Genomic DNA, 8,800 nt, shown 5'->3' with positions numbered 1-8,800 from the left:
AACTTGAGTGCGAAACTCCGTTTATACTTGCCTTACAGACATGAAAAAAAAAAAATAATAATATATATATATATATAGAGAGAGAGAGAGAGAGAGAGAGAGATTGAAATGTCTACTTTCAAATGAAACAATTCAAATCTGAAAAAAACAAATATTCTCAGATTATGTAATCCGTATGAAATTTGCATGCAGGCGCGTCCACTACTGTGGTGATGACAAGTCAGTGTCAATGAATTCATCTCTTAAAATGAAAACACTAGTTTATCAATAGATTATTAAAATGTTAATGCAGTTTAATCTTACTGTTTTTCCCTGACACATTCATCATCATTACTTCTGCCGGTGTGCTGTTGCAAGCTTTATGCGTGCGCTTGAGCGCTTATTAGGCTATGTAGGCAATTAAAGGCTCATTAGCATGATTTAAAGGGTTTATTAATAAACGTGCGATTAGTCGACTAATGCTTAAAATGAATGACCACTAGTCGATCAGAAAAATCTTTAGTCGAGGGCAGCCCTAATGAAAAGCTTAAAAAATATTTTTGGTTCATTAAGAAACTGGTGGAACAGATTAGACTATTGAGAGCCACCATAGTCTAGATAATTAATGGCAAAATAAAAATGACAAAAATAAAAAATAATTACAAAAAATATAGCAGGAATACTGTATAGGTCCTAAATGGTCACATCAATGTTGAAAGTGTTGGAGGAAAAACATTTCATTATGCAGCATCAGAGTGGGCGGTAGATGGGTTGGTCAGTCTGATCCACACAATGTATAAATGAAAGGACAGTAAGGAGAGCAGAACAAACACCTAACAGGAGGAGACTCACTCATGGCCTATGAGACAGAGGATCATGAGACTCAATACTGCTTTCCTGCCATCAACTCATCATGTATCAAGGGAAAACGCTCCAGTCATGAATACAATATCATTTATGTGTTTGTATCAGTGCTGTCAGCATGGACTGTGTTTCTGAACCTGCTGGTGATCATCTCCATCTCTCACTTCAAGAAGCTTCACACTCCAACCAACCTGCTCATTCTCTCTCTGGCTGTGGCCGACATGCTTGTTGGACTTGTGATGCCCATAGAGGCCACGAGGCTGATTGAGATGTGTTGGTACTTTGGAGACACTTTCTGTGGACTCTATTCAATATTTATTTGGATGCTTCTCTCAGCATCTCTTAGTAATTTAGTTTTAATTGCTGTTGATCGTTATGTGGCTGTTTGTCACCCTTTACTGTACCCACAGAAAATAACCATGACTAAAACATTAATAAGCATCTGTCTGAGCTGGGTTTGCTCCTCAACTTATAACACTGCCGTTGTAATTAATAACGGTTATTTTGACATTTCACGGAGAACATACATGTGTTATGGAGAGTGTTCTGTTTTGGTGGGTTTTGCTTGGAGAGCCACTGATCTGTTCATGTCTTTTATTTTTCCTTGTATCCTGATCATATCTTTATATTTGAGGATTTTCTATGTTGTACTTCAGCAAGTGAAAGTTATAAACACCCTGATGAAGAGTGGCAAATGCGTAAATGAAGGTTCAGTGAGAAGGAAATCTGAGAGCAAAGCTGCCCTGACATTAGGAATCATTGTGACAGTTTATCTGGTTTGTTGGATTCCGTACTATATCTGTTCCATATCAGCGGTTTCTTCCATAACCATGAATGTTTTGACATGGGTTGTGTATATGAACTCAGGTCTGAATCCTATGGTCTATGCTTTATTTTACCCCTGGTTTAAAAAGACAGTTAAACACATCTTAACTCTGAAAATATTTCAGCCAGCATCCTCTCTGGTCAATATTTTTTCAGAACATAAATTGTAATTAAACTGATAAAGCCATCATTCTGAGAACAATTTCACAAAAACTGCAATTGTCATAAAGTCATAAAGATAAATAATCATAATAGTTCTAATTTACAGTACATACATTTTAATATTATGTAGTTTGTTTCATTGAGTATTATTGCTTTATAATTATACTCTGTTGCAGGTTTTGTCAGAATTTAACAATTAAGCAAACTTATTTTCACACAGTAAGTTTAAGTGACAAAATGTTCAGTTGTGTTGCATTATCTTATTAGGAAAATTGAATCATAAATCTTCAATTTAATGGAATAAATGATAAAGACATTCCGTACTTTATGCTTCACTTTTATTAGTCATGCTAAATCTGTGTTGATATAAATCCAAAACACAATGACAAAAAGAGGACAGTCATTTAGAACTATGTATAAGTGTCAAATGTATTATCACGGTGGTTCATCACAAAGTGAATAATTAAAATGGCTTACAGCAAAACTCAGATTAAAACATCTGAAACAAAGTATAACTACAGATTCACCCAAAAGGCATTTAAATGGTGGAGCTACACACAAAGGTAAAGCCTAACAATAACAATATTAAATATTTTATTGTAACTTTTCAAGTAAGTTGAAGTAATGTTTATTGTTTCATATAAACTGATGTGAATAAATTAATACTGTAACTGTTAAACATCACCTCATGTAGGCCGATTTTTTTATGATCCAAACAAAGGCTAAAATTTTGCAAACCATTTTTTTTTCTAATCAATTGCTTTGACTAATTACCTAGTTAGTTTTGAAAGCCCACACACTTTTCCTTTTATTTATTATTTAATTTTTGTATGCCACTTTTGGATTATTTTAGTGGATTGATTAATTTCTATATTCAATTATTAAATAATTCTTAAATCACTGACTCTGCAGTAGAAAGCAGTAGCTGTTGTATCAGACTGATGTGTGTATTTGCCTGTGTTTGTTTTGCACTTTTAATGAATGATTGAGGCACTTGAGGATCATCTCTGCATGTAGCACAGGTGTTAACAGCACCCTCAGGTGCACATTTCATAAATAACAAGCCATGATGTCCATCATCAGGGCTTCAGAGTTTACTGTAATCCATTTCTTGATAAAACAACAAAAGAACTGTTTCTCTGTGTGTGTGTGTGTGTGAAAGAGAGACATTTCCACCCATGAGACCCTTTGAGATGCCTAATGTGTTTTTAGTGTTTTCATTTGCAACGCCATTTATTTACATTTAACTGTCGAAGTACTGAAATAATATTAATCTATTCTTTTATTAATCACTATTGTGCTTTAATATGCAGGTCACTTTAGATTAAATAGATATCATGGAGAAATGCTGTTTCTCATTTTCTGAGAGTTGTTTGTAAAATCAAAAGCACTTTACAATAAGGTTCATTAACATTAGTTCATTAACATTTTTTCCTTGGGTATCATGAATTATTGTACTATATTTTTACAGAATTTATTAATTTAATAAAATGTATATAATATTACATGTAATAATGTTTATTTTGTACTATTGTTTATTAATAATTATGCTCAATGTTCAAATGCATTTATATATACAGTAATTATGAATTAATATTAATCTAAATTAATAAATGATGTAAAAGACAATGATGAAGGTGAAAATTTCTTATACCTCTGGATTAGAAGTGCTCCAATAAGTTTTGCCTGGAGAGTCACTGAGCTGATTTTGTCCTTTGTGTCTCCTTGTAAAGTTATAAGTTATTGGGGGCCTAATGTTGTGGCCTATTGGTTAGAGAGTCAGACTTGTAACCCGAAGGTTGTGGGTTTGAGTCTCAGGTCCGGCAGGAATTGTTGGTGGGGGGAGTGAATGACCAGCACTCTCTTCCACCTTCAATACCACGACTTAGATGAGACCCTTGAGCAAGGCACCGAACCCCCAACTGCTCCCCGGGCGCCGCAGCAATATGGCTGCCCACTGCTCCGGTTGTGTGTTCACGGTGTGTGTGTGTGTGTGTGTGCACATGGATGGGTTAAACGCAGAGCCCAAATTCTAAGTATGGGACGCCACACTTCACTTTCACTTTCATAAATGCCCTGACAGAGTGGTAAATGTGTAATGAAAAGTTCAGTGAGGAGGAAATCTGAGAGCAAAGCTGCTCTGACATTAGGAATCATTGTCACAGTTTTTCTGGATTTTTTACTGTAGCTGTTCTATATCAATAATCTCTTCCACAATCATAAATCTTTTAACATGGGTTGTGTATATCAATTCAGGTCTAAATCCTCTCATCTCTGTTTTTTTGTTTGTTTGTTTTTTGTGTGTGTGAACCCATTTTTTGCCTGACATCGGGCCTGCAAAGACCCATTGTCCCACACTATGCTTTATTTTAGTCTTGGTTTAAAAATACAGTTAAACACATCTTAAATCAGCCAGCATCCTCTCTGGTCAATATTTTTACCAAACATCAATAGTAATTAAACTGGAACTAAGCAAGCTAAGCAAACTTCTTTTAACACGAAGTAAAATGAAGTGACAAAATGTTCAGTTGTTTTCCTGCCAACAATGTTTCTTTATCAAAATGAAAAAATATGTAATTTCTTTGCTTTCTGGTCCAATAATAATACTGATAGGAAAACAATGACTGCATACACTGTCATTATATAGTGGTAGTTTTAGCTGCATTGCACATAAATCCTGATAGTCTGTGTTATCAGCATAAACATCTGAATTTGAAGTCATAAATGCATACAATGTCCAACAATTCAGCCTCTTGTGGTTGCACTGAGAAAATACTCATTCTTTGTACATCATAGTAAAGTGTAAGCCAACTGAACAAAGACAAGTCCATGTATATGACAGATCAACCCACGTGACTTCCTTGAGAGAAGCCTACCCACATTGTTACACACATCTTAGTTCTTAAAATATTTCACCCAGCATCCACTTTGACATTAGTTTTATAATATCATTCATGATACCTGAAGGACATAATAAATATGTAGTTAAATAATGCTGTGTACAAGTTCAAGATGCAGTGAATCTGGTAAAATGCATTTCATGTTTGCATTATTGTTCATATTTGTCTAATAAATGAACATAATTGCTATTAAGGAAATTAATTGTAGTATAAAATTATTTTTACCTACTAGCCTGTTATTCAGTTTATTTTAGACTGAATAGGTTCTGTGGAGTAAAATAAATCGTAGACTCGAACTTGGGCAAACTGAGTGGCAGTCACTTGGTTCCCATTCAGTCAGTCACGTTCAACGTTACGTCAGTGACTGACGAATTGGGATCTCGCCCGAGAGCCCAATCACCTTCGAGTGTTAACTAAAAAAGCCAATGACAGTTGGCGTGCGTGTTTCGCCACGCGCACCCCGCCCCGCAGCGCGGGTATAAAAGGAGAGCGCGTGCAAACGCACATCAGCTTTTCGCTTCGGAGCCGAGCCTTCTACAGGACGAATCTCCGCGAGTGTTCGAGAAACAGCTGGCGTTGGTGTGACGGCGTATCAGCGGGGGTTGCCATCCAGGCTGCTGAAACCTCGGCGGGCTGCAGCTTTCATTCTGCGGTCTCGCCGCGACCTCCCCTGGGCGCTTCAGCGCTTTCACTAAAAGACTGTTGTTTCCTTCTAAAAGAGCAAAATCTAAAAGAGCTTCGCAGCCGCTGTCACGCCGCTCGGGTTGCTTCATATGAGACCGCTTCAGCGTTGGCTTCACGACCGGGTCCCGAGATGGGCATGGCGACACGGCACTTACCGGGTTTCTGTTACCCCGTTCTGCCGTCAGACCCTCAGCCCATGGACAGATCTTGCCTTTCTTCGGACAGGGGTGTCCCTTGGGCAAGTATCCAGGCATTTTGTTGTGTCAACAGATGCCTCTGCCAGGGGCTGGGGTGCCATGTGCAGTGGGAATGCAGCTGCGGGGCTCTGGTCGGGGCCCCGACTACAGTGGCATATCAACTGCCTCGAGTTGCAAGCAGTATGGCTGGCTCTGCGCCGCTTCAGATCGCTGCTACACGACAAGCACGTACTGGTCCGTACGGACAACACTGCGACCGTTGCGTACATCAACCACCAGGGCGGTCTACGCTCCCGTCGCATGTCGCAACTCGCCCGCCATCTCCTCCTCTGGAGTCAGAAGCATCTGAGGTCGCTTCGCGCCGTTCACATCCCAGGCGAGCTCAATCGTGCAGCCGACGAGCTCTCACGTCAGCCCGCCCTTCCGGGAGAATGGCGACTCCACCCCGAGACAGTCCAGCTGATTTGGAGACGCTTTGGGGACGCTCAGGTAGACCTGTTTGCCTCCCCGGACACGTCCCATTGCCAGTGGTTTTACTCCCTGGCCGAGGGACCCCTCGGCACGGACGCACTGGCGTGCAGCTGGCCTCGGGGCCTACGCAAATATGCGTTTCCCCCAGTGAGCCTTCTCGCGCAGACACTGTGCAAGGTCAGGGAGGACGAGGAGCAGGTCCTCTTGGTGGCGCCATACTGGCCCAGTCGGACTTGGTTCCCCGAACTGATGCTCCTCGCGACAGCCCCTCCTTGGCGAATTCCTCTGAGGAGGGATCTCCTTTCTCAGAGAGGGGGCACCCTCTGGCACCCGCGTCCAGACTTGTGGAATCTCCACTTATGGTCCCTGGACGGGACGCGGAGGTTCTAGGTGGGCTACCTCCAGCGGTAGTAAACACCATCGCTTCAGCTAGGGCCCCGTCTACCAGACACGCTTACAGCCTGAAGTGGAACCTGTTCGTCGGTTGGTGCTCTTCCCGCCTGGAAGACCCCCGTAGATGCCCGATCGCAGTCGTGCTTTCTTTCCTGCAGGATGGCTTGGAGCGAAGGCTGTCTCCCTCCACCCTGAAAGTGTATGTTGCCGCCATTGCCGCACATCACGATGCAGTAGACGGTAAGTCTCTAGGGAAGCACGACCTGATCATCAGGTTTCTCAGAGGGGCAAGGAGGCTGAATCCTCCGCGCCCTCACCTGTTACCCTCTTGGGATCTCCCCTCGGTCCTCATGGCCCTGAAGGAGGAGCCCTTCGAGCCTCTGCAGTCAGTAGAGCTTAAGGTTCTGTCATTAAAGACAGCGCTCCTCACCGCTTTGGCCTCGGTCAAGAGGGTAGGGGACCTGCAGGCATTCTCGGTTGACGATTCGTGCCTAGAATTCGGGACGGGTAACTCTCACGTTGTCCTGAGACCCCGGCCCGGATATGTGCCCAAAGTTCCCACCACGCCTTTCAGGGATCAGGTGGTGAACTTGCAAGCGCTGCCCCGGGAGGAGGCAGACCCAGCCATCGCTCTGCTCTGTCCCGTTCGCGCTCTGCGCATTTACGTGGACCGTACGCGGAGCTTCAGGACCTCAGACCAGCTCTTTGTCTGCTTTGGAGGTCAGCAGAAGGGAAAGGCTGTCTCCAAACAAAGACTTGCCCACTGGTTAGTGGAGGCTATAGTCTTGGCGTACCAGGCCCAACGTTTACCATGCCCCCTCGGAGTGAGAGCTCACTCTACGAGAGGAGTGGCATCTTCTTTGGCATTGGCGCGGGGCGCCTCGATAGCAGACATCTGTAGAGCTGCCGGCTGGGCGACGCCTAACATGTTTGCGAGATTCTATAATCTCCGTGTAGAGCCCGTGTCCTCTCGTGTACTCGCCTCAGGTAGGCAGTAACACCGGACCTGCTCTGTGTCGATCACGCTTGCTGCGCCATTCCCCTCTACGGACCGGATACGTGCGCTCTTGTGCTCCTCATTCAGTTCCCCATGGCGAACCCTGGTGGAGTTCCTCCCGCACCCTCGGCGGTCAGGCGTGGCGGAGCGCCAGACGCCAGGCTCAGCACTCGTGTGCATGCCCAAGGTCAGCCCTTGTGCTGGGCTAGGTGCCCGTGTGTAGTGATTCCCCCTTCGGGTGATCCCACATGTGTATTCTTCCACGGTACGGCTCCCCTCTCGGTGAGCTCGTGTCTTTCCCTGGCAGTCGTTCACTGCCATCTCTGCAGTGTAGTGATCTCACCCCAGGTGGGTCCGCAGAGACGCAGAGACTTCCATATGTAGTACTGCCCTGGGCCAGTCCATATGTGTAATTCCACATGATACCTCCTATTGTGGCTTCCTGGCTTCCGTAGCGTCCCAACTGGGTACGCTTTCCCAGTGTTATCCAATGCACCACTGTATGGAACAGCAGTGGCGGTCACCTCTGCCTAGCCGCTGTCCTATCTTCCGCCCCAGCTGGTGTGGGGGGACTTGCCGGCTTCCGCAGGGCACTGGAGGGGGTCAGCAATAGTGGCGTTTTCCGATCCCAATATCCCAATTCGTCAGTCACTGACGTAACGTTGAACGTGACTGACTGAATGGGAACGTCTAGGTTACTTGTCGTTCCCTGATTCCCTGAAGGAGGGAACGGAGACGTTACGTTCCGTTGCCACAGTTGCTGTACCACCGCTGTACGGCCGGGGCACGTAGTCTCGGCTCCTCAGCGAAAAACTGATGTGCGTTTGCACGCGCTCTCCTTTTATACCCGCGCTGCGGGGCGGGGTGCGCGTGGCGAAACACGCACGCCAACTGTCATTGGCTTGTTTAGTTAACACTCGAAGGTGATTGGGCTCTCGGGCGAGATCCCAATTCGTCAGTCACTGACGTAACGTCTCCGTTCCCTCCTTCAGGGAACGAGGGTTACACAAGTAACCTAGACGTTACCATTAACAAAACTTATTAATGATTAAAAGAATGTTATCATCCAATCATTATCAATGTTTACATAGTCTAATTGTAGTAAATTTATCTCTGTCACACGTTCCACATTGTCCTGCAAAATCTAGTGACCAACAGAGCAGTATCCAAGTGGTCACCATAAAAGCGAGCCTGTAGAACGTGCAACAGTGCCGCATTTTCTAAAATTCTAAAACGTGCAGTGCTCATGTTTATATTATGAAATTATAGCTTTTAAAAATTTAGATTTTTAATAATCACATTAAAGACCTCTTCAAATTATAATTAAG

The 8,800-nt window shown here is 43.8% G+C and overlaps 1 pseudogene; it reads left to right on the top strand.

Moving 5' to 3' along the window:
* Positions 1–779: 779 nt before the first annotated feature.
* LOC107565283 (trace amine-associated receptor 13c-like) lies at positions 780–1,838 on the top strand (annotated as a pseudogene).
* The last annotated feature ends 6,962 nt before the right edge of the window (positions 1,839–8,800 follow it).

Source organism: Sinocyclocheilus grahami, unplaced genomic scaffold (genome assembly GCF_001515645.1).
Source record: "Sinocyclocheilus grahami isolate Dianchi unplaced genomic scaffold, SAMN03320097.WGS_v1.1 scaffold991.1, whole genome shotgun sequence".
Lineage (NCBI taxonomy): Eukaryota > Metazoa > Chordata > Actinopteri > Cypriniformes > Cyprinidae > Sinocyclocheilus > Sinocyclocheilus grahami.
This window is presented reverse-complemented; position numbering and strand designations above follow the sequence as displayed.